This window comes from Heliangelus exortis, chromosome 12, assembly GCF_036169615.1.
Source record: "Heliangelus exortis chromosome 12, bHelExo1.hap1, whole genome shotgun sequence".
Lineage (NCBI taxonomy): Eukaryota > Metazoa > Chordata > Aves > Apodiformes > Trochilidae > Heliangelus > Heliangelus exortis.
In genome coordinates, this window is record NC_092433.1 from 11,580,324 (window position 1) to 11,607,457 (window position 27,134).

Sequence of the window (27,134 nt, forward strand, 5' to 3'; positions counted from 1 at the left end):
GTCACTTCTCAACATATAAATACAAATAAAGCACATTTGCAACAGGATGTTTGCAAAGAGAACTGGAGGTCACTGCTGCCCATACCCTGCTTTTCTCCAGGCTGCTGCTTTGATACATTTCTGCATCATTAAACATCACTCAAATCCATGTTTGAAGCATGGATTTCCTCCAGGCAGACCTTGGGCTGATGAACTCGGCAGAGTAGGGAGCCTGGCCTGTGTAGAAATGTCAGTATTGATTGCTGGATGCAGGACAAGATCTGAAATTCAGGGACTTGAAAGGCTGAAACTTTCTATTCTTATAAGTAAGATATTATTAGTACAATTGAGCTCATTGTTTCATAATACACCCCTATGATGTCTATCAAAACTACTCCTTCAGAGATATGCAGCCAGGTATCCAGATAATGAAGAAGAGCAGGGAGAGGGGAGATTACCCACAGCTAATACAAAACCTCTGCCATTGAGACAATGACTGTGTTTGCCTTTTAAAATATGGTAGGTGCATCTCCTTAGAGCACAGGGATAACTTTATGGACCAGGGAACTGACAGTAGGTGTGAGTCTGTCCTTGGCTGAGGTGCAGCCAAGGCAAGATGGAGTGGGGCAATCCATGGGGCAAATAATCTATCCATGGATAATCAAATCATGTCCAAGGCATGATTTTACTGCTTTGTTTAGGGCATCCACTGTCAATCTGACATAATAACACTTACATTGATCTCCTTCTATTTAGTAATTGGATTTAGAGGTAATCTCAAGATCAGCTAAACTGTACCATGTAATATATAAAGTTTTTTACATAAAATATGAGGGTAATATTGACAAGGAAGTGGAGAGACTATAGAAAACCTTGGAGTGCATGGCAGTGTAGCCCACTGTCATCTTTTAAAGATTACTTGACTTCAGTGGAAAAGGCTTAACTTCATATAAGTAGAGATACTCCTCTGCTGCAACATAATCTCACTTTGTCTTCCATCTCCTCTATTTCTTCTGAAGGAAATAGAGAAAGATAAAACCTCTGGTGACTTCTATGTCTCAAGAGTCCTTAATTCTGTGCCTTTCATGACAGCTAACATTCTAACAAGCGTTGCTGGAGGAGTTTCACTGTTCTCATTAAAATGGTTTGTTGGCTTTAGGACTTTAATCTACAAGATGAAATTCCTCACCATAAAGAAGATGCAGAGACCTTTCAAGAGACATTTAGGAGTACCTTCAAGATGAGTCCCTTCCTGCCTGATCCAGCACTGCTTATTTCCAGTGGAAGTTTTACCCTTGATTTCAAAGCTAATCAGGTCTCAGAACTGTGGTCCATACCTTCCTTCATCCCTCTGGGCAGTTAAGATCTTTATGCTTTATGTAAGCAGTGCAGAAACTGTGCTACGGGGGCACTTTGAGCCACACGTGATGAGAGCTGTGCCCCAGAGTGCTGACAGTCTAAGTTTAGATTTAGTGCAATGAGTGAAAGTAACAAAGTTGGGAATAGGCACAGCAGTGAGATCAAGGGCTGCTCTGATATGGTAGGTGAATATCCTGATGGCTGCACTGATTAAATAGAGTGAGTCACCAGCTGGAGGCTGGAAGGAAGAAGCGGGGCGTAAGAAGGATGTGGCTGTGGGGAGACCTGGTGAGTAGAGATTAGGACAGTTCATGCCCAGAGGACTAGAATAGCTTGTCCACCACTTCCATTGTTCCAGGCATTTGAAACACCCTGGGTTAATCGCTAACAAAGATGCCCAAGGGAACAATGTTGTATCGGTTATCTTCCTGACCATTTGACTGTTTTGGTTCTATTTATTCTAGACAATGAGCTTATTTGTGATGTTTCATCTTTAGTCTGAATGTTTCTAATTTGGACATCCATTTAATTTGGAAGTTTTCCATGAGACACCAATGAGACTGCTTAAAGTCATGACTTACAACCAAACATCTTTTTTTGCTCCATGTTGCTGACCACAGCCTTGGTTATGAGTTGTGAAAGAATGTTAAAATCCAGCGTATTTTTCTTTTTGTGGGCTCTGTTTATTTTAACCATTTTGAATAGACAATGAGGAATGTCAGGGATTCCAGTTTGCAAGTCTTTAGGTACAAGTTTGCCTTTCAGCCATTGCATGGGAGTGATTATTTGCTTTTAAACTGACATCTATGGACTTTTAGTTCCTTTTCTTTATTAAATTGTGGAAAACCATGTCATAGAAGCCTGCTGTATGAAAGGTTTGGTAGGTCAAGGCCAAGTTTGGGATGATGACATCTTTATCGTGTCTAACTTTTTCAGAGAGCAATAGCAGCAAGCTGAGCAGAGGTTGGAAGAAGCAGCATTGTTGTTTGTTTTTCTTGAATTCCTTTCATCAGTCTGGTGACTACATGTGTCCTGATGACACATTTCTGGGTCACATGTCCAGGAGTTATGGACTATATGGAGATACACGGTACGGAAAGTATTCTAGCTAGAGACCAGTTATGTAGAGAAGTTCTGCACGTGACGTAAATTTGGATATTCCTCACATGGATTTTATTAATAGCACAGGAGCTCACACTTGTGAGGGAGAGCCAGTTACATTGGTCTTTTTATATAAAGAAAAAAACAAATAAAAAAAAAAAAACCTGGAAGAAAATAAAACACCAGAAATATGTTTTCTTGTTTCTTATTGTGTTAAAGCTGCAAATAGGTTATTGTTCTTTAAGTCAGATTAGACTCGTGTGTGAGACCATCAGGACATGCCAAGCAACCTGAGTCAGAGCACAGAGATTTCCCCAAGCCAGACTGTATGGCTGCAGGAGAGGAATGAAGGCATGAGGGCACAGCATGCAACACCCAGAACTAGAGAAAGAATAGGAGGCTCAGATAAGCATTTAAAAAGCCAGTCTCAAGTGTAACCAAACTGAATGCTACTTTTGGGTTCGGTCCTGTGGAAACTTTGTAATGGAGGAGTTAGATGGTTTTCTTCCTTGGCTCTGCCATCAAAAGGATGCTGCTGCCTTTTCCAGTCAGCTTTCTCCTGCTCAGTGGGATCTAGATTTCTGTCTCTGCAGGATACTGCTCTGATTAGGATGTCAGAGGGAGAAAATGTTGTAACTGCAGGCTGTCTTTTTTCTGATTCTCCTCAGGTTCATCACACTTACACTGTAATTCTTTCAGCTAGTAACAGTAGCAAGCTGCAGCCCTGGTATATTGATTAAACATAGCTGGAGGCACAAACCAGAGTGTTTGGACATGGCACATCCACTTGCCTATGCTTCCGTTAACAGAAAAAAATGAAATGTGCTTAGAGAGACTAAATCCAGATATTCACCCAAACTCTAAGTAAAAACACCGGGATGGAAAGGACTTCTGTTAGTTGTGACCTTCTTGTATAAATCACAAGCCGTTATTTTAATATTCAGTAGTATGCAGAAGTATAGAGAGGCTATCCCCAGTTTAACACCTCTGATAAGTATGAACTGAAATCCAAATTCCCAAATATTTGGAGCCTGGGCTGTGCTCTCAGTTCATCTTTACAGGTATAAAATGGGGTACTCTGATGGGTTTTCTTCAGTGATGTGATAGATCTGGTTAAAGACACAGATGCCAGGTAGTGTATTATAAATTAAAAAGATCTGCTTGGACTACAGGAGGCTTGAATTTTGTCTACTAGTGAAATTATCAGCTAAATTACATAATTCATGCATTGTCACTTCCAAAAATTCTAGGGGGGTTCCAAAGCATCCTAGGAAGAAGAGATCTTCCATTCAACTTTTTTTTGTATTTAAATGAGACATCTAAATAATCTATTTCTAAATGTAAGCAAGGAAATTAACAGTACAGCTGACAACTAGGAATCTGAGTGAGGATCTCTCCCCCTGACTCTATCTAACATGCATTTTGGCCTTGATAAGTAATTTGTTTTGGATGTTCTGGATGTGAAAGGTGCTTATTACATGGGCTGCAGTTTTACTGGCCCACTCTCAGAAAGAAATACTTATCATACATAAAATTCAAAGCATTCTTCTGTGCCCTTAAGTTCAAATAATGGAGATAAATTAGAAAAATGGTATTTAAGTGCTAAGCAGGGTATGGCAATAGGACTATTGCATTTACATTTGCAATGCGAGCAAAGAATTCATCCCAAATGCACTAGGCCACTGTGGTTTCATACCATGTTTGTGAGGATTATTTACCTACTGTACAATCAATATAAAGACACACTAATGGCTAAGAATATTTACTAAGTCTCCCAAGCAAACATGTTTTAGCTGTAAGGGAGAAATCAATTATAAATTCTACTGGTATCTCTTCCTCTATGTCTCAATTAAACACTCCACATTGGATTCCTGAAATTTTTCTGTCACCGTTTGTAACTGTTCAGAAATGTCAGTATATGCTTGAAGTAGAGCACTCTTCTCCAAGGCACTTTGTATAGCTTAATTAGCATGGTTAACCCCCTTCTCTGAGGGCCTTTTTTTTTTTTATGTCAGATGCTTCTAGTTATTGAGAATCGGAGCCAGAGGTCAACTGATGAGCTGCTGATCGCTCAAGCTAAATGTAATTTAGTGCAACTCTTCATATGAGCAGTTTGCAAACCCCCCTGGGGAACCTTTTGTGTGCTCCTGGGCACAGGCATCTGGAGGCTCTGTTCAGCAGGAGGCACACGTGTGCATTACAGGACCTGCTGTGGCCAAAGGTTATCATTATCATTAAGGTCATCATTATCAGATGACTACAGCCATCACTGACACTTTCTTGCATTCTATAGAGCAAGCAAAGAAGCTCCAAAACTGCCAAAAATTAGATGTGGCTTTTTTCTCAACAGGCATCGAATGGCCTGTGTGATGTCTTCAAGTAGTTTTGTTGTCCTGAATCCCCATCTTCAGCTGCAAAATGGCTATAGTTAGACAGTGAAGCAAATATTCATTATTTTAAAGGCCTGGAGCCAGTTTGTGTCTCAGAGTTGCTGGGTGAATGTTTTTCTGTCCAAGGTAACTGCCTGAACAGAACTGGTTCTGATTCTGGTCAGTGATCTGTCATTAATGTACAAGTCCTGTAAAAAATGAATGCTTAACTCTGAGATACCAGAAATCAAAACTAGTCTAGACAAACAATTCACATACTCCAGTGAGCTCTCATACCAAACCTTTTCTGAACACAGCCATGATGTGAGCGTCAGCTGCAGGAGTGCATTTCATACTGGGATTTTCCACTTGGCCTTTATTCAGTACTAATCTGATAATGGGATGAAAAGTGGACTTGAGGAATGTGTTTCAAAGGACTTGCACTATTGAACCTCTGTAGCAAGCCTGCCTGTGTAAGTCATAGTAATGACTTGTGAAGATACCATAAAATGTAGATGGCCCATGCAGAGCCATGAAACAAGATATAAAGCTCCAAGTGGGTCAGCTGAGAAGGAGGAGCCAGGCAAGGGGCAGATAGAGAGTCAAAGGCAGCCAAAGGGTGCTCTAGGAAACAACAGTCACTGCAATATGGCTGTGACAACAGCTTTCCTGCTGTGTCTCAATGGAGTGGTCTTGCTCAATTACAATTCTTAATTTGGTTTTCTCTAAAATGACTGTTGATATATTTTTAAAGACCTGATGTAAAAATTACGCCCAAGTTCTGAAACTCTAAAGGAGTAAAGAGTCACCCAAGTGATAAATCTGACCATATTTCTGGACCTTATTGTATGAGAAAGGGTGGGAACCTATAGATAGTATGAGAGTGCTGATGCAGTGGAAGAAACACTGAAATTTGTCCAGGTTTATTGCCGTATTTAATGCAGACACTGAAATACAGAGATTCTGAAGAACAGCTTCACTTCTTGAGTGCTGTTAATTGGTGTCTTTTACCCTGCATGTTAGCAGTGCAGTAAAACGTTGTTGCTGGCAGGCATCTTATTCAAAAAATGTCTGCTTGCCTCCAAAAAATTTCATAATTCCTGTCTATGGTGCTGCAGACTACCCCTTTTTCCTAAGGGTAACCTGATAGCCACTTGTATCAATGGAGACTCAGACACTTGATAATTTTGATGTCTGTCTTCATTGTTTGCTCACAGTAGCTTTCCCTTTATCGGATCCCACTCTCTATGCTGTAGGACCCCTGAATGCTATAGTGGTTTTAAATGCTCAGTTTTCATAGAGAAGGTGGGCACAGGAGTCTAAATGGTGTGTCCAGAGTGGCAGCCAACAAGGATGGACTGCACTGCTGTATCTTAGGAGGGAACAGCTGAATTTGGGGATGCAGAACAGTGGGTGGGGGAACATCTTTGTTCCTGTTGTGCTTCTTGTGATTTCAGACACTGCAATCTGTAAAAGTATTTCTATTGCCATTTAATTGGCAAGCTGGTCAAGCAAAGGCAGTTATAGATGATGAACCTTTTTTTTTTTTCTTAGGGACAAAAAGGTACTCAGCCCTGAGCACATCCTTTTTTATCATTCTAGTTGTCTACATTTCAGATGTGCTCCTCTTGAACTGCCTATAGCAACATGCAGCACTTCTCAGCTTTGGTTTGGGATGTCAGGTTTTCAAAGGTTTTCCTAGCTCTAATGAAGGACAGAGACATTGTATGACCTTTCTTTAAGGTCAAACTCCAGGCAGAAAAAGCAGAGGACAACTTGTCCCATCACCTTCATTCTTTATACTGACAAACCGAGTCTTAGATAAGGCAAGTATTTTGACCTACTTTACCCACAGAGCAATAAGGAAGTAACCTAGAAAATACCCAGGAAATTACCCAGGGAATTCTCCAAGTGCAGTAAGATAATGAAGTTCAAACCTGAGTCTTCACCCTGTCAGCTGTCTGCAGGGCCCTCCACCTCTGCTGCCTTTGCACAGTGCTGGATTTGTCTGTTTTTCAGAAAGAACAGTTTTAACATACCCTTTTAGGTGAGTCTAAGCAGAGGAAAGGTGTGTGTTTTGCTTTAGATGGGCTCTGGGTTGCTGTCTCACGCAGCACATGATGTGACATGCTGAGAGGGTGAAGGGTGGGTGCGGCTCCTGCCAGTGGGTGCCTGGGCTTGTTGTAAGGATTATTGCCATCCCTACCTGCTTCTTTCTGTCTCTGGTCCTGAAACAACATGAGCTATTAGCAATTGTGTGATGTAATTCATTTAGTAATGAACTCATGAAGTTTACAGTCCTATTCTCTCTACGGCAGCCTGAGCAAATAGGCTGGATGGAGGGAGATGAGCAACTGAATTGCGAATTCACAGGGACATTATCACCTGTCCTAAGGTCATGACACAAATCTTCAACCAAATCCTCCTCTAAAGGGTCCTGGAACTAACCCATCTGCAAAATCACAGCCCCTGCTCTGCCCGGGGCTGCCTGTGCACAGGCTACAGAGCACATCAAGGCAGCAGCAGCAGCTTCCAGCAGGTGCAGAAGCATCCCTGAATCCCAGCTCTACCTGTCACCCCATTGCAACTCCCAAGCTCTGGAGGGGAGTGCCATGGGAGCCAGTTGAAAGGCTTTCCCTCTCAAAATATAAATACCAAGAAAAGAGAATACTTATCTGCCAGGGCCTGCTATTGAAAAACGGATCTCAGTTCATATAAGCAGGAAAAAGACATTGAGGCTTATTTGTATTTCTGCCCCTGAGCACAAAGGGGCCAGAAAGCAGGCGGATCCCACCAATTGTGTGTTCTCCTGTTTGGAGATGTAATCGGCATCCACATACTGTGCCACAGCCTTTCCTCATCTCCAGGGGTTGGGTTGGGGCTGGAAGTGATGTTTGGTGGTAGAAGACCTCTAGTGTGGAGGTGAAGACCTCCAGGATAGGATGGGGGAGGACTGGCTGCTGACACAGCATCTCTCCCTCACCTTCTGATGTGTAGCACACACTGCTAGGAGCAGTGTTCACAGGGGATGGAAAAAAACCCAGGGGTCACTCTGTTCACTCAATTTCAACTTACCAAGTGGAGAAGCAGACTCTGTAAACAACACAAATGAAACGGATGTTTCACTCTGCTCCTGATAAGTTTATCAGCAAAGCCAATGTGTGCTTTGGACCCCTAGGAAAATACACACAAAATGTGTTAAAGAGAAGCTGGGGGTCCTCAGCTAACCCCCAGCTTGCCACACACTGAGTAGTGATGTTTCATGCCTTGGGACACATCAGTTGTTCCATCCAATGTGACTCCAAGACTGGGAAGCTGTCATTTGTAACCACAAGACTCAAACTTATCTATGCTGTAGTTGTCATAAGGGCTATCAAGATGGATAAAAAAGGACTGCTGGGAAGGTGCCAGGGAGGGTGAAACATGGCAAGGGCAGGCAAGGAGCATGGTTGCTGCTGGAGAGCACTGTGGGAAGACCCTGCTGGGCTTTGAGTAGGAGTTGAGACAGTGGCCTCTCCAGCTGGTATTATATGGAAAATAGACCATTGTCCTTTGTAAGGAAGCAGAGAGAAAACTCTCTTCTCCTTCCCTGACCATGGCACAGAGCCAGCGTTGCCTCACCAAGGGCTTGGCCTCCAGCTCCGAGGTCTCACAGCTCCAAAATGCCTCGAGTTGCCTCAAGTGCTTGCTGAGGTGTCCCGTTACACACAGACCATTTTGGCTGACAGGATTTTGTTCCCTGCAAGTGAGTGGCTGGCTAGGAGGTGTGTTTCACAGCTCTTATAATAGAAAGCTTGCTTTGACCTCCACGACAGAGAGATTAACGCCATTCCAGAATGGTATAGTGTGTGTTTTTTAAGGGTCCAAAGGCAATTCCTGTTTACAGAGCAGGACTGGAAGAGCCTCATAGCATTCGGGGCATAGGCAGCGTCTGTCAGGGATTCCTTTCCCATTGCTTCTTTTTCAGGTGGCCTTTTGCCCTGCTGGGGGAGAACTTGAAAAACCCCATGGATGATTGAGCCAGGCTCCAGCAGTTGTGCAAAATCACACTGCTTGTCTCTGACACAAGAGAATGAGGAAATTCTTGTGCCTACCCCTGTCACTTCAATCAAAGGAAGCCACATTAGAGCTTTTTTGATGTTATTTTTTTCTGGTTCAGGATTTCCAAAGTTTCTTTTATAAACTAATTATCTGAGACCCACTGAAAACTTGCCAGCCCTGGTGAAAAATTGCCATTGGCAACAAAGACCCATTTGCAATAGGCTTGACTTAATGCAAGTCAGCCAGTGGAGCTGATGGGGAGCCTGAAGAAGCATGAGCCTTGAGTCCACTGTCTCATGTATTCCCTGGTAGAGTCCCAGAGAGAAAACACCAAAAGCCCATACACCTGATGGAGGAAATCTATGATTTCAATGATGGTTGGAGTCGCCTGATTCTGCTGTATTGTTACTTGCCTCCTTGAATTGCAAACATTACTCTGAAATTTATTTCCCATTTCTTGACTGGTATCATGCTAAAAAAGTTTCTTTTTCTTGAAACTGAGGCACCTAGTCTGAGTGACGCGCCTGATCTATTGTCAGGGCCCAAAATTTAAGGTGCTTTTTGGAAAAGAGGCCTTTAGTGAAGCTCTCATGCCTTTTTACATGATTGTAGACTAACACTCAATGACCCATGCATGCTACTCTAGGTGGGATGTATTTATCTTATTACTAATTCGTCTGTTATAGAAAGATAGTCCTGTTCATACACTGGCAGGGAATGACTAGGAGTAGAGCCAGAGGTAGGGATTTTGGGTAGTTTTGAAGACTTAAATTCAGGTTTTTAGTTGCCAGCAGCACTGAAATAAGATCTATGAACATGGAAATCCAGTCTGGGATTACTGACAATATGAATCTCTCCTTGAAGGGAAATACCCTTAGCATATGCAGAGATATATTATTAACTCCACAAAGATCATGCTGCAAGATGATGATGCACCTTCCTTTCCCTCCCTACTTCTCATTTTCTCTCTATGTTGAGGCCCTCTGACCTTAGAAGTTATTTACATGTCTGCAAACTGCAACTATCCTTTCCTCTCTCTCGTGCTCATTTTTACATTATGCTTTTGGTGTATCTCATCCAGTCAACTTCAGCCCACTCCCACCAACACACACAATCAGTGACAGTGCAAATCATTGCTGCCCTTATTGGCACCAACCATTGCCTGACAGCTCCTGTCTGTTGCCCTGGGAGTTTTTCTGAGGGCTCCTGCAGCAGGGCGGGTTGCAGACCGATTGAGACATGTTTGGTGGTTCAGCCAGGTTTGCCACAAGGGGGGGTGAAGAACAGAAGTCTGTGGAAATTTACTGACTGAAGATCTCATGACTTCTTGCTAAATCTGAAAATTCCCAGTTCAATGAGAATAATTGTTTCTGAACCACCTGTGTGACCTTTCGTCATTTACCTGGATATCGTATAGTCAGTGACATTTTTTTGTCAGTGACAGACAACAGTCCATCATATGCTGAAGGGTTGCAAGATAAAGAATTAATTAGTCAAGATACTAGTTTCTAGTCCAAAGAACTTCCACACAGATGGTGGCTTTAAAAAATATATTTTCAACAAATTAGCATAGTATGCCAAGTCTTGTGAAATATGTGTGCAGTAGGAGAATAAGTGGGAGCAAATAAGGTTGTGAGGAGTCTCTGCAGCTTCTGTTTTCAAATGGTGATAGAAGTCTTCTTCTTATCTATCTTTTTTTTAAAAGGTAAATATGTACGAGGCTCTTTAAATCATCTGAAGTTGTTCATGGTTATGACAGAGATAAGAATGGATTTGTCTGTCTGACAAACTTCCCCTCAGTTTTCAGAGAATGTTGGTATTCTCAGAAGTGGTAAAATGCCACTGAGTGCAAAATGCAGGGTGTAAACTCTGGAGTCCTGTCATGTCATGGGCTAAGCAAAGACTCTTGAATTACAGGATGCTTCAAGGCCCAGTTATGTGTCCCAAACAACAAAAGCCTCCAGTCATGTGTTTATGTAAAGCTCTGCCTCCAGCTCACAAAAGATCAATGTAATGCCTACTACAAAGTCAATAGGAATTTTGCCATCAGGATAATTAATTTTGTTAGTCATCTTTACACTGGACTATATCATCTACCAATCATTAGTGGTTTTCATTTTAAAGGTTGAGGGAGAGAAAAAAAAAACAGGAGAAACCAGAGAAAAATGCCCCGAGTCTGTTTTGTGCCTCTGGCGAGGACACAAAGTGAATCTGAAATAATGTAATGCCTGAGCAAGCTGTGGCTAGAAGTGGAAAGGGCAGGGGTGATAAAGAGACCACCAGTGCAGTCAACACCAGCACCATTAAAGGTGGTGGTCTGCAGAGCCAAAGCTCATTCAGTGCAAGGCTCTGATAGTGCCAGTGGCATTCTGCAGGCTGGTTTTGTTTTCATATTTTTGAGCAGGCTTTGTAATGAGAAGGGACTGGCTCATGTGCAGCTGTACTGAAGTCATGTAGACATATCCCTGCATAGGACTGCTTTTAGGGCAAGGGGATGAAGTAAGAAGCTCTATCTCTTCCACATGGTGTTCCATATAGTGGGGTCCATTTTTTAAACTTTTTCTGGGGCAGTGTTGGAACACTAATTCAAATACTAACAAAACTGTATCAGTTCAGGGCAGGAATAGAATATTGTACGTGGGTTATTAACTGGGTAATAATTATCTGTTACAGAAGACAAAAATGTGTATCTTTCATTTAGGGTAAGATACAATGTATTGGGACATTTAAGGTACTGAAAATTCTCTGCATCTGTCTAGATAACCCCCAGGCCCCCAAGAAAATAATAATTAAAAATTTATCAGTAAAACAAAGCTCACAGAGAAAAGCAGACACGTTAAAGACAGCAGGATTGCAGCCTTGTCTGTCATAAAATGAGTGCAGGTCACCATGCTGAATTGTTCATCCTCAGACCATATATGTTCAGCTCTTAACAAAGTAATCTCTTCACAAAGATCCATAATGCAGCAGACTCAGCGATGAACAAGTTATAAACAAAAAAGCTATTCAGCTGTCAAGGCGATTTTCAGCTGTAATAAAACAAAATAGGATGGGATGTGTTCTGCTGAGCCCTCTGCTGAGCTCTGTCCCGGTGGCATCGCCTGTGCGGAAATCCCATGGCAGAGACAGAGCACATGGGCAGACACCCCCACGAGCACACACGTGCCCCCACGAGCACACACGTGCCCCCACGAACACACATCTGCCCACTCGTGCACAGGGAAATCACCTATTGCCTTGTTCAGCTCTGGTTAGAAATCGCAAATTGCTTTTTTAAACTCCATTTTCTGTCTGAACTTGGGGATGTCACCAACTTCTGTCCATCCGGATGACGTGCTTGTTTCCATAGAAACCAGTGCACTTTGGAGAGGTAAAAGCAGAAGGAAACAGAGAAAAGCAGAAAAATCAGGCAGACTACAAGAAGTGTGGGGTGTGATGAGATCATTTGGGTTTTGGTGCTTTTAAAAAAGTGACTTAATGCCTTAACTGGTGAGATACCATGTTTATTTGTGGGAATGTCACTCCAGAATAATTAAAATGTATTAAAATATGTCAGTTAAATGAATGCATCATCCCATTTCTTCACCTATACTATTCACCATCACCTAGACTGTGTCTGTACTGGAGAGTTTAGGCTTCCAGTGTGCTTTCTGCTGATACATGACTTTTGCTGTTTGTTATGTCTTAGGTGTCATTAACAGGTGTTTCCTATCTTTATCCCCAAGTAGGGGAAGGAGACAGGGCCTGGGAAACTACAGATTTCAACTAAGGTTCAATGAAATACCTGTCAAGTATCCCATAAAAAAAGCTGTGTATGATCTGTACCTCCCAAGGCGTAGGTGGGGCAATGAGAGGCATGCTGGAGCTATTCTATGATTTTTTTTCCTCCTTAAAACAGCCAACTTGCCATTTAATAATTTAATCACTAATTAAAAATCCTGGATAAAACAAGTTGTCTACAGCTTTCTGGCAAACATCCCACTGACTTCAGCAGGGCCAGTTTTTACCCTTTCTTTGACTGCAGAGTTTGTTGTCACTTTTTATTTTTTTTAAGTTCTGTGTATTTTATGCTATTTTTTTTCTTCTAGATGAACATTTTCTTTCTCTTTTCTCCAATACTGTCTCACTTGACCTCTAGAATAGAGTGTCTTATCAAGATGGATCATCCTAACAGGTAGGTCATGACCAGGCTAGATGTGTTTCACCCGCATCCTTTTCTTGTGTGGCATAGGAGAGGAGAAGGAGTAGATGTGAGACCACTAGGAACTTGAGTAGATAAAGGCCTCCTTGAGCACCTCTGAGCAGGTGGGCATCTTGACTTGGAAGTCCCTGTTGCCAGAGTGATGTGGTGCTTATGGGTTCCCTGTGCTGGAATCTGAGCAGCTGGAAAAAGGATGGACCACTGTAACCTAGAGCATCAGCTGTTTTACCACCCAGGGGTGAATGCCAGGAGGAGAAACAGAACCCTATGTCCATGTGTCCTTTATGTGTCAATATTGTTCAAGTGAGATCCTGGTTCTGTCTCTACACATTTGTTGGTCTGTGTTTCTCCTGTCTTCCCATTTGTCATTTTTTACCAATCATCTCCTCTGTAATTTTGCTTTCAGAGTCTGCCTTAGAAGAGAATTATGATTTTTGCCTGGAGCTGACTAACTCTAAGATGCACCCTCACTGGCCACTTGCATGAAGGTAGGGATCTGCCAACCGACTCTGCTTCCAGGGGGCTTTTTGTCAGAGCATGCTTGACTTTCTGCTTTTTCATGAGAAGCTACTCTTGGTCACACTTGGCCCATGTAGGAGGGACCTGAGCCAACAAATATTGCCAGGACCTGGCAAAAAGTGTTCTTCAAAGCTTAGGGAACGAGGGTACCCATCAACAGCAAATACCTTAATCCCTTACCAGCACATCAGGTGGCAAAACCCTCAGCAGTTGCCTGTAGTGGTGACAGGCTTCAAGCCTCTACTGTTTAATTTCTCTTCATGCACCTAAATCCACAGTACTGACAGTCTCATTTGCTGGTTCATTCATGAACTCTAAGTAGAGGGAAACTGTGTGAAGGGAGATAGGATTTTGCTGATTAGCAAAATCCTAATCTTGGCTGGTTTTTGGTTCGAAGGCTGAATTTTACAAGTTGTGTGTTCAGTGCTCTACTTCACTTCTTTGTATCCAGACAGAAACATTTTGTTAAAAATATGTTTTGTGGGTAATGTACAATTTTTTTTTACTCTGGGAAATCCATCTGTGAGGATGTTTACTATGTATTTATGAGACCCCTTGCAGATTTTCAGGCCAGGCTCTGTTGTTCATCTTATTTGACTTTTTATTGCTAATATTTATTCTTCTTTTAACGGTGAGCATTCAGAAAAATGCAGAGGGCTGAATTTGAACTCCAGGCAAAACTTGCTGCTGGTTAGCAACTGGGCTCCACACAAGACTCAGCAAGATTTCAGTATTTTCTATAGTGTTGGTTACAGTTCTCAGAGGGTTCAAGGAAAAGTGCTCTTGGCTTTAATGTTCTTGTATTAGTCAGTCTGTGATTTGCTTGTTCCAAAGGCTGGATATTATCTGTGGTACTGTGTCATTTTGTAAAGCAGCACTGAGTACAAAAGCAAGTGACAGGGCACCTCTCACATGAGCTAACACTGATTCATTGCATGCTCTTCTGCGAGGTCATGAAATACCTCAGTCATGTCAAATCTGTACTCATTTCTAGATAATAGCTAATATCTAAATATATTAGATATTATGTGAGAACTTTGAAGGACGGAAGGTAATGTTCAGGGGTGATGTATGTGCTCAAAAAAAAAAAATGATCAGGAATGGGCTGTTACTTAAGTGCAAGGATAGATGAAAAAGATTTAAAAATACTTTTTAAACGTCTGTGCTACCCAAGTGTGCTGTTTATCATCTTATTCTACCAAAACATAAATTTGTGATGTACTTCAATTTGCAGTTTTCCAGAGTCGTTAAAGTAGTGCTGGTTTTCATCATTTCTTGTGTTGCTGTTTTCTGTCTTCCCTTCTCATGTTCTGGAAATTTTATCATAGTTTTCCTATTTATTTTTTTTTTAATGAAATAATAATTTATTTATTTTTTTTTTAATCTCAGTGCCTTCTCCCACACTTGCAAATTTAAAATTTAGATGAAAGGCAGTAGATGATAATACTTTGTCTAATTTTCTTAAAAATGTTATAGCTGAAGTATTTATAATAATGAAGCTTTGTTGCTGGAAAGTCTGAATGCAAAGACTCTGAAAGAAGTAACTGAACCAGAAAGTTCTGGAATTTTTTCCTAGATAGAAAATCAGGAGGAGGAAGAGGAGCAAGGGAACATCAGAAATGTAAGCATATAACTGAGTATGGAATTTTCAGCAAAAGAAATTCCTCATCAAGTTTAGCATTTTTTCTTTTGACAAATTGCTTGTGTAGAAACTGAACTTTTTCAGTCTCTGTGCTGCTCAAATTTTCAAGCTTTTGTGTTTCTGACATCACTTAGATCTGATGAGTCTGTTCCTGTGGTATGATAGGTCAGCTCTAGTCATGCTTATTGGTTTAAACCATATAAACTATATTTGAATCAAAGAAATTATTTTGTTGTGGGAAAGAGAATAAAAAGATTTATCATGGTAGGATTCAACAAGACTCAAAAAGTGCACGGTACTTCTGCTTGTTTGCTTTCCGGGGCTGAATCTTGCACATAGCCTATTTTGGTTGGGCTTTTTGGGGCTTTGTGTTGTTCTTTGTTTGGGGTTTTTTGGGGTGTTTGTGTTTTGGTTTTCTTGGGTTTGTTTTGTTTTCTTTTTTAAGAATGACAGTCATGAGCAAACTTTTAGTAACACAACTACTCCAAAAGTAACTTGAATTGGATGCAGGGGAAGATCTCACTGATTGTGATCCAACATAGTCCCAAATATTTTCTCATTATTTCTTTACTAGTTGTCAGTTATCCTGTCCTTTTGTCTATTCCCTTTGATTTCTTCTTGGATTTGTGTTTTGATGATGCCTGTTTTGTTCCTGGAACTAATCTTTGAATTCATAGTAGATGGTATAGTAGATGAATCTACATGTATAGATGTAGATATATAAACTGGCTGCTTTCTTATGGGGTTGATTTCTTTTATTAAGCAGGAGAGCAGACCTGGACAGAGAAGTTGGAGGCTTGTTTGTGATCAGTCAGTTTGTGCTCTTCCACCAAGTGACCTTACAATGTAATTCATTCTCTAATGCACCCCTTCAGGCTTGGCCTGAGATGATGGTTCCCTTACATTATGATGGTGGGATTTTTCTGTTAAGAGAAATTGGGGGTATTGATTGTGATTGATCAATCAATTGAAATCATTGATTGATTTTGTTAAATAGCTCTGGTGTTCTGTAAGATATTTATCACAGGGTAGCTCCTTCTTAATAAGCCTGGTGCCATCTCACAAGGCTTTACATCTGTGGTATCTGGCAGATTAAAAGCAGGTTACAGTGCATCTTGTTTTGTATGAACATTTGCAAACCAATTGTTGAGAGAAGTCTTCCTGAACATGCAAATCTCATGTGATACACACATTTTTTCATCAGAAAGTGTGATCTTGGTCATATTGTAATCTCAATACACGATGCATCATTTGTTCTTGGCAAGTAAATTAAGTGGCATCAACAAGTATTTACATTTACATTGTTTTTAAACTCCTGTGTGTGCTGGAAGGAAGGGTTAAACATTTCCTAAATGAGATTATTCCTAAGAAATGATACATCAGGAGCAGAAATCCAGAAACATTCTGTTTTAAAGATTAGTATATGATCAATACAACTACACCAGGGCTTTCCTGGATGACCAGAGCACATATTTCACTGTCTTTATGTAGGTTATACCTTGATTTAGTTTTATTTTGGAGCTTTCAGATACAATTTCCTATTGTATCAGCAGTTGCATGGGCTGCGCTTCCTGGGGTTCTTGCCTATTTGACATATTCCTCTCCATTCATGTTCTAAAGAGGCTTTTTTCCTCTGTACACAAGAAAGTGATAGAAATTACTGTTGGTTAACTCATGACAGTCTGGTGCTCTCTAAGCTGAAATCACTAAGTAAATATAAATATTTGTATCGCATACCTCTTCATAACTGTACGTGCTTGTTACTTCCACTTTTCCCGTGTTCCTGGTGCTTGAATGAGGAAAAACCATGAAACACTGAGAAAATGTCAGTGTATGTGAGAAAGTTGCACAGACCTTGGTTTCAGGAAGAAAGTACCCACGTGCTGATAAACAACTCCTTATCTAAGAAATACTCGAGTGTTTCTTAAATGAGTGCTTCTCTGAAACTCAGCATTTGGTTGCTGGGTTGGGTTTTTTTTTAAATATTTCAACACTCTGCTGATAGTGTTATGAAATCCTTGCTGGGCTTTTGCCAATTAATTGAATAAACTTTTACTTGCTTAATGATTTTATAACTCTTCTATGTGAGATAAACTTGCAGTTTGGTCGTTTACCTTCTCTTGCATTTTGTGTGCAAATCCTGTGTAATCTCACAGAGAAGCTTCAAGTCTTTGAGACCTGAGTTCTTGCAAAGTTATCAAATACAGCAATTAGAACATGTTTGGACACTTAAAGTTCCCATAATGTTTTTCAGTGATACTTGTAGTATTATTTAAGATAACTACCGTTGTATTATTAACTACACTGAGCTCATGTTCTGTGATGTAATTTTCCACTTTCATGTTTGCATTTGTCAGTAACTATTCCATTTAAAGTGATTTTTCATTACTTGGTTACATACTTCAGAGAAGAGTTGAGATGTTCCAAATCTGTATTGCATATATTGTCTGCAAAACATTCCTTCTTTCTAATAGCCACCCAGATAAATTCAACTGAAAGGTTAAGATCAGAAGGATGATAATGTCTCTGAAGGCATCAAATTTCTGTGTAGTATTTCTTTAATTACAAAAGTATTGAATAGGAACAAAAAATATTCTCTACACATTGCAGGCTTTCTCTCTCTCAGATTGTTGGTATTATATTTCATGTTTTCAAGCATCCGAGTAATGGATACAAAATTGGAAACAGGAAGAAAGGTATAGAAATCATACCTGCAGGCAGTGAGAGAATGGGAGAATTTTCATTCAGTACCAGTGAAATAAATTTCTGTCCACGGGGCATAGGCATTGAGAGGAAAATAACTTATATGAAACCAAGGACTGTAACAGCCTAATTTTGTTCTCAGGACCCAGGTAAATTTCATCCTAACACAATAAATAAATACATACTATGAAGTGCAGTGCTATTTCCTGATTCATGATCTTGTTAGACTCCAAGCAAACATATATCATGCTGGAACTGTAATAACACAGATTTAGTACATAGAGAGGGAATTGCATCCAGCTACTAAATATGAAGAAAAAGTACCAAAAGGGAATGATGTAGAGGAGAATTAAATTATCTTTTAGGCTCGGTGATTGTTCTGCTGTAGTGATTTTCCCTGGAAGATGGTTCTTCTCACATAGACAGCTTTACATATTTTCTTTCTTGAGCCAAAAAAAAAAAAATTCCTACCGGCATATTAAAAAAATTTGAGTATTTAAGTATACTGTCATGAACCTACAAGCCAAAAAGCAACTTTAAAATGTAGGAAGTGCAGCAAAATAATTTAGTAGAAAATCATGTCTGAAAAAAAATGTTTTTTGGGGCTCAGGAACTGTTTGGAGCTTTTATATGTCAAAATTAGGAATAGGAATAGAAGGAATAATAACAGCAGCAACTTAATTAATGCTGCAATTGCTATTGCTGTTCTAATTATGAATATCATTTGCACCTGTGATGTGGCTTGTAAGTTTCAGACACTTCAGTGTTATAGCTTTGTTCTACAGAATTCATAATCCAACTACAGAAGGGAAGAAAATATCAATAAACAATATATGGAAAACATATCCATAAATCAGCAAGCTCCCTGACAGGAGTAGTAGGAGCACACTTTTAGTAGAGTTTATATGGAAGGGACTTAGCAGATGAACCCTGAATAGCTGGACAGGGCTTAGGGTTTGAACCATGATGGCCTGGAGCACAGATGGAATGTGGTGCCATGAAACAGAGGGCTTGGAAAGGGCAGCTGGAAGCTTCTCTTGACACTGTGACAGCAAGCACAGAGCACCAGAGATTTGAAGGGTAAAAATCCTTTGAAGCATGGGAGACTGGTTGAGGAATTCAAATGTTCATGAGGCTTTCTGTGTCAGTGGGGATATGCTCTGATGTGGGAGTGGGACCAGTGTGGCGTAAATCCACCTGGCTATCGAGATTCCAGCACCGCTCGGCTGAGAATTTGGCCAGCAGCTTACAAATCCTCAATGCTTCACCCACTGGAGTACAAAGCGACAGTTCTTGAAGACTATTGTGTAATTGTGAGTCAGTAGCCTCTGCCTGAGGATGATCCAGCTCCCTTGTCAAGGATCTAGAACAAAACTGTGCATCTCAGGTGACATAGTTGCACAGCCTGGAAAATCATTTCTTTCCACTGGCATTTCTTGGGCACTGCCTTGTGCACCCCTAGGGAGATGTTTGGTGCCATGGCCTGAGTTTCTCTCAGTAGAAAGGCCAGATCTGTAAAGCTGCTCCTTACCCTCAATGCACATGCTTGCACACCTGGGTCTTCTGGTAGGCTTTGCAATAGGGTGTAAACCTGTTGCTCATGAGCCACAGTGTTCCCTCCATACCACTTGTGAGCACATGTCCCTGCCCTTGCTCCTTACCTCAAATCTCATTCAAGTCCTCAAAATAGATCCATGAAAATTGTGATGATTTTCACCCTTGATTGCTGAATCAGCCTAACATCTGTGTTGAGTTACATTACAGCTCAGACACTGAGGGAAGAGGAGGAAGGTACAAAATAAGTGGCCAATACCTCTTTAAGAATCCACAAGAGAAAAGTAGTAAAAAAGAAATACAATAACAAAAACATTATCTTACAGATTTCATGCAAACTTTGCCTTAGGGAGGCCACCTGGCTTGTGTTTTACTGACACAGCTGTTCAGACTTTTTTTTCCCTTCGCTACTTAAAAAATAGCGGAATTTCAACAGCTGTTTATGTTAATTTTTTTTAATGCCTTCAGTAAGTAAAAATAAAGTCAAATGACACAAATAAGTGATGTGCATCTGCCTAAAAAATGCTTTAAAAACTCTTCAAAATAATTTATGGACAGCGAAAAAAGGTCTGGTGTCTGTGGAAGGAGCTGAGCCAGAAGGGCAAATGGGGCATTTTCACTCCCTTGCTAACCAGGCCAGCATCTCTTCACTTAGGACTCATTTATGTTGGGGCAAATTGACAAACTCAGTTATATTGGAATCAGTTCACAGTAACCCCATTGATTTCACTGAAGAAGCGTAAAATACCCATAAATGAAACCTAAAAAATAAACCAAACAAACACAACCCCAAATGAGTTTTGCTTAAAGTTACCATAAACAGCTCCATTGCTTTTCAGGTAACTACTCCTGAAAGAGGTGGTTGAAAGGAGAAAGCAAACAGAGAAGTCAGCATGTCTGAATGGACATAATTCCCCAATAAAAGATAACATTTTTCTATTTTCAGAATCACAATGATTCCGGCAGGGGGATGAGGGGGTGGGGGGTGTCAGAGGAGTCAGTACTGATTAGCACTGCCCCTCCTGACACACAGCACACTGAAGACATCCCAGCAGGTTGATAAAGAGCCTGATTTAACAGGGTGATGGAATGAAAGAAGTGGGAGCTGTTTTGCTTTTGTTGCCCAGTGTTTCACACACCTCTAGCGGCAAACCCTCTTCGTTGCCAAGACAACCCTGAAGAAATACGAAATCCAGAACAATACCCTGTGTAAAGGAAGCTTCGTATTCTTTAGTGCATATGCGTTTGTTTTGAATGTCAAGAGAAACTCTGTCCTCCACATCAATCCAGGTAAGCCCAGGTACAGGTAGAGGTGATGCCTTTAAGATTATGACTTGCATTTGTGGGTTGTCTTTTGTCCTGAGGGTTGTCAAAGCTCGAGGGCCGGCACTGGGAGCCTGAGCAATGTTATTTCTGCAATGCAGGGGTACCTTTAGCACAAGGAGGATTCCTGAGGGCTGTCATGAGAATAAGTCGGGGCTGGGTCAGTGATTGTTCCTCTCAGCCTGTGGTGCATGTGAAGGTTTCTGCAGTCAGCAGGAAATACCAGTCTGTGATGGTTTGCATTTGCAGAGGTTTCTTTAGATTTCTGAATGCAAGGTAGTGCAGTCATAAGGGTCTTTTCACTCAGTAATTTGGATGGAATGGGCTGTGCTTGGACTTTAGGTCAATGAAATATAAATGTCTCTTTACTTAAGGTCTTGGATAAATGCAGGACAGTGGAAGGTCTAGAGCTTTGGTTTTGTTAATGCTTATTTATTTAACCCCAATGAATGTACATTGGACAGGTCCGGGAGGTCAGAATAAACATCTTCAGTTACTCTTATGAAAACCTCTTGTGGAGAGTAGCCTCAGGAACTGTTCTGTTTCTCAAGAAGACTGCGCAGTTTGCAAATACAATCCTCATTTTTACAAATTCTCCAAGTTATCCTTAAGCTTCCCATTTTATTCCTAATGGCAGATAGTAAGTGATAAGTTTTCTCTGAAGAATGCAAGTAATATTTGGTTTACTAGTCTTGAAGCTGGCATTGACCTCCTTGTTGGAAAATTATTGCACCTGTAGGAAGTAACTTAAGATCTCCGCTGGGTTAAAGCTCTTTGAGAAATGGGAGAAGCAGCTAGAGCAGGGAACACTGCATTCTGCATAGTGATGCATCCGTTTCACTGTGCACCCAGTCTGAAGACAAATCCATTTTAGCCTGCCTTGAATCATAGCAGCATCCCAAAAGGAAGCAGGATAAATGCCATCATCTTTTGCACCCCTTCATTCTTTTGCTCTCCACTCCCTTGGCTCTGTCCTTTTGTATCAGCTGCCTGTCAGAATGTTCCCAGCAGGAAACTTGGCAGCATTACGTATGTATCCTGATGAACTTGGTCTTTATGTGGGGAGAGATCCCTGAGGGACTGTAACCTCTGTCCTTCAGCTGCACCACTGGAACCACATCACGTTCCTCATTTAGCAATTGTGTTCTGGGATTCCACAACTCCAGAACTTTTGGCTTCAAAAGGCAAGTGGCAAGCAGTAATAGCTGCTGGTAGTTTGATGCAACAGGAGCAGAAAACCAGCAGTGCAAACCAGTTGGTGCTTGATGAGTCTAAGTCTATACTGTTGACACTTGGGATTGGTAACCTAGAGCCTTGCACTAGCTTAGCTCTATGAGCTCTGAAACCATGCTGCAGTGTGAACCAGAGTACAGTAAGTCAGGGTTTCATTTCTGAAACACACTCCTAATTGAGACTAAGACACAAATGTACGTTAGCATTTTAGGAGAAGAGGATCAAACCAGCCAGTGCTGAAAAGCACGTGTTGCATATTTTACCCTCATGGCAATGCACTCTGCAACACAGCTGGTTCTGCTTTGATGACTCCACCAGCATGGCCAGAGCTTCAGCTTCCATTTCTGTGACAGTTTCTCCCTGGCTGTGGGAGAAGAAGCCTTGTGAACGAGATCTTGGCTGTACTTCAAGCAGCAACCCTAGAAGCAACAGTTCTGTACTGTGCCTCATTTGTCTCCCTGAAGAACGAACACTACAGAGCACTGAGAACCTTCTTACCTCCATCCCATCAGAGTTTTGGGTGAGGCATCCGCAAGCTCAGGCCACTCTCTGCTCCTTAGAAACAAACTGAAAACTCCTTGCTGCCCAGGAACAAAGGAGGAATGTGAAAGAATTGCAATTTCATAAACCGTGGAGTGGGAACTGGAGCTATTATAGAACATCCCGTTCCAAAAGGAAACAAATGACAGCCTGACGCTGCCGGGCAGCAGTGACGTACTGCAGCGTGAGTCAGTCTGTGTGAGATGCAGATACAGACCTAGAGGGAAAACATTTGTGGCAGCAGGACTGGTCACATGCTCGTAGATGCAATTACCTCAGCTCATTTTTTCATGCTGGTGTTCATATATTTACGGCACTTCTTGAGCAAAAGGCAAATTGCAGCACAGGGGAAGAAGTCACATGTAGGAGCTGTTCTATCTGTCTCTTCTTGCAGCCTCCTGCTTCACACCCACACTCCTGCACAGGCAGTGATAATGTATCATGAGCATTTTGGTATATCACTGTTTCGTTCAGTAAAATGGAATGTGTTGCTGCTGGTGGTGTTATTTGTGGCATTTGGAATCCCAGAGCATGTCCCATTCCAAAGGCACACAGGTCCATGTCTGGGACAATTAAGTGAATTAGTAGGAAAATATTTTGTTCGACACTGAAGTGGTGCCTTGCTTTAATAGTTTATGGCTCGGTTGAATGCTTGTAATAATTTAAAAATGAAAGTTGAAGTATAAGGATTGAAGCCCTAAAGGAGTCTGTAGAGCTAATTCTCTGGTATGTGGGGGATGTGTAATAAGGTATAAATTGTGAAATTAATTGGCTGTTTACTGGAAAATTATGGTGATCTCATGGATAATGTTAATTTGAGATAAGAAGCCATGGCCATGGTTTGAGGATACAGAAGCTTTAGTAGAAATAAAACCTTAAGGTATTCCCATCCCACACTTTTTTTTCCCATTGTTTTGCTCCAATGCCACCCTTTTCCCCGTTGTGCCCTTGTGTGATTCTGCAGCAAGCTGCACTGGGAGCTGACAGGGGTTAAAAACCACAAACAAAATACCATGTATGGGAAGTATTTTTTTTTCCTTTTTAACTTTTTTGGTTTTTGCAATTTATTTCAGTTACATCAGTTCCCAGATCAGCATAGCCCCCAGGAACAACTCCATTGGCCCAGCTGAAAGGCCCAAGTGTTGTGTGGCAGAGGGAAACACTGGCAGGGGCTGATGGTGGGAACTCTGTGACAGCGTCGCCACCAAAATCTGCAAATCAGTAAACTGTAGCTGGTAAAACATTGCTTCATTCAGCAGCAGAACAGAACAGCTGCTGTGCCTCCAGAAGGAAAGGAAAAAAAAAAAAAAAGAGGATGTTGTTTGGCTACAGACTTTGTCTTCACCAGGGTTGAAGGACAAACTAGGGGAAAGATTTGGGTGCAGGGCACTGAATTTCACAGGCAAAAAAGGCCTCAGAAAGTGATAGCAGCTGGAAGGTGTTTCTCAGCCCTTGTGCTGGAATCTCATAGATGTATTTGACCTTTTCATGGAGATTCAAATCTAAAGCAGAACTGCAGGTCAGAGATGTAGTCTAATCCTCAAACAGGCCCGAAATAGCAAGCTCAGAGCAAAAGCAGAACTGTCCTGGTACTGGAATGCAGGAGCTTGTTTTGTGCCTCTCTGCAATTATGTTATTAAAGTTTTAAGACAATGTTAGGCTGAAGAAGCTCACCTAGCACCCTTCCCCTCTAGACACTGAGAGGGCTTTGCTGGTGTAGCTTAAACCAAGGCCATAGGTGAGCCAACCACTTTGGGCTTGCTCTAATCTCCATCAATGCTAGCAAAAGAAACAGGTAGAAAGATGCTCCATTATATATATTGCTTATAGCAAAAGCCCTGGCAAACCAGGCTGGCTGCTCCTGCACTGGGGGGTAGAGGTCTGGCTTGAAGCGTGTGAGGTTCCTATCTCCTCAAACCGGCAAGCCCAGAGCTGGAACAGTCTCCCCAAGTCATTATCTGCTGTACCCTTCAGTCTGCCCTCCTCTGCCCTGGCACGGGCACCCTCCCCTCTTATCACTGAGGTGGCAATATTTTGTTTGCACAGCTGAGCACTCTTGAGCTGATTCTGCATCCATCAAGGTCATAAAGTCAAGTTCCTTGACCAAAATACCTGTGGTAGCCTCTGGTAAGAGCAACAGGATTGCACTGGTGTTGCTGTAGTTTGCAATACCGGAGGGATATCTTCCTTGTGGTACTACAGAGCAGCTTTCCTGGAAAAAGGGGGTGATTTGCCAGTATTGCAGAATGGTAAGTTTATTCCCCCACAGAGGTCTTATCGTAGTCTTAAAGCAACCTTGAAAATCAGCCACACCCTCGCTGTCCCCCTCTCAGATGAAGAGCCAACACCATCAAATACAGAGGTGTTAGCAGTGTGTGCTGATGTTCCAGGGTGGCTGGTGCAGGTAGTGACAGCCAGCAAGGTGTTAGCATGGGGCACCAATCCGGGGATGCTGGGAGAGGAATTGCCTGGCAGCAGGCTTGAAAAACAGGGCTGCTGCAGCTGCTCCTACTCCAGCTCGCACCCCCCGTGAAAGATCTCTGGCTGTAGCTGCTGCCCTGCACCGGGCCCTGCTCTCGGCTCCTCACCCTCTCCAGTGAACAGTCAGGGCTCTTATAGCCAGTACAAAGCTCCAACACAAATACTGGGGGGACTGCAGGGCCAAGGGCTGCAGAGGGGCTGGTGGCACCATCCCGCAGCCCGTGGGCATGGCTCTGGCGGGGGAACAGAGAGCTCTTCATGGGCTGCAGGAAAACACGAGCCGTGTGGGAGGGCCTCGCTCCAGGAGCGAATGAGACAAAGGTGCTGGGGTGACCCTGGGAACTTGGTGAGGGGGCCACACCTCAGCCCCCAGCACTGAGGGTTGGAAGAGGTCACCTCCTATTTGGATTTCTTCCCTGAGGTTGTTCAGAACAATTCTGCCCTTGTTTTAAGAAAGGATTGGGGCTGGGGAGGAATGGTTTTATTTTAGAGGAATTCTCTGTGACTGGAGCTGCCTGAATTAGTCGGGAGACAGGGAGATGGAGGCAGAGGAGGATGGTACGTATCCAGAAACGCTATGTTGGCAGGGAGCTCAGGCTCCCTTGACAGCATGAAAAGTTGTGGTTGAGGCATGTCCTGTCGTTAAGGTACTTTTGCAGGGGTGTCTTGCTGCCCTGAATCCACAGTCAGCTGTTCTGTGACAGCAAAATTTTGTAGGACTGATGGAGGTGAGCAGCACTACAGCAATGATTTTAGCAAAGCCAAGGTGAAGCAAATTGAAGAAATTGAGCACAAATATAATCAAACTTGCTCTCACCAGAGAAGGAAGGCATCTTCCAGTGCCTGACAGAGTTAAGATGGAGATGAAGGGAGGATATTCGGAGCCTGCGTGCAGCTGCTGCTTCTTGGGGAGGAGGCTCACACCACTCCTTCTCTGTAAAATCAAGTTCCTGAAAGTGACAGCACTTGTAATCATGCTGACATGAACAGTGGTTTCTGAAAGTCTTTAAGATTGCCTAAAAAAAAAAAAAAAAGCATCAAGTACTGATGATGATAGCATGTATTATATCTAATTATATATGGAATTGGTTATTTCCTCTTTCTTCCATCATTCTGATATAATTGGAAGCAGGGAGATATTCACAAAAGAAATACTGTTTCTGTGAGCCACCCATTGCAACCTATTTTTGCTGATTTTCACTGAAGGTTCAGAACCAGCAAACTGAAATAATCCTACAGACTTACAAAGAGACTAAACTGGCCACTGCATCTGATTTTTCTAAACAGTTCTTTTATGTCTGTGAGGAACCAAGTGAAACCTCCAGATTTAAATACCATTAAACTGTAGGAATTTGGAAATCCAGATTGAGCTGTACATCAGCTTTAGAGCTGGAAGTTAGGATTTGTTATTGCGAGTGCACATGCTGGGAATCAGGATGGGTAGCAAACATGCAAATCCAGTATTTAATTACAAGTCAGATGGAATCAAAATAGACAGTTCTATTAGTGGAAAGGCAGACAGAAGCACTGAGCATGATTTCCTGTAGATGTGAAGTCGCACTTGAATAAGATGATATGGTTGTCAGGATTTTAGGAAAATGGTCACAAACTGCGAAGTTTCATGAATTTTCTCATGACCAGAGGTTCACATCGTGTTTACTCTTTGCTATTCACTACTATCACTTTTCACTAATAGAGTCAGGAAAACAGTGTCAGGTGACTGGTACGATTGATCAGTTTATGTAATGAATAGCCAGGAGTGAATGGTCAGAGCAAAGGGATGGTGAATGCCTTAGAGTTAGAAAGTGATGGGCTGTAATTTTTTGTGCATAACAAAGTTTGAAAAATACCAGCTTTAGTTTTCAAATGATTTGCTAATGAAGATAGGGATGTGTGCTAAATTTGCAATTAATATTATTTTAAAGAATAGATCAAACAGCTCGAGCAGATTTCCTCTAACTGACAAGTTCCATTAAATAAGAAAGCTCATTCTTAGTAGGAGATTTTAATGTAACACTGAGAACAGAGAACAAAACAATGAATGGAAACATATCAGCAGTCAATTTCCTGAGTATTCAAGCCTGCATTA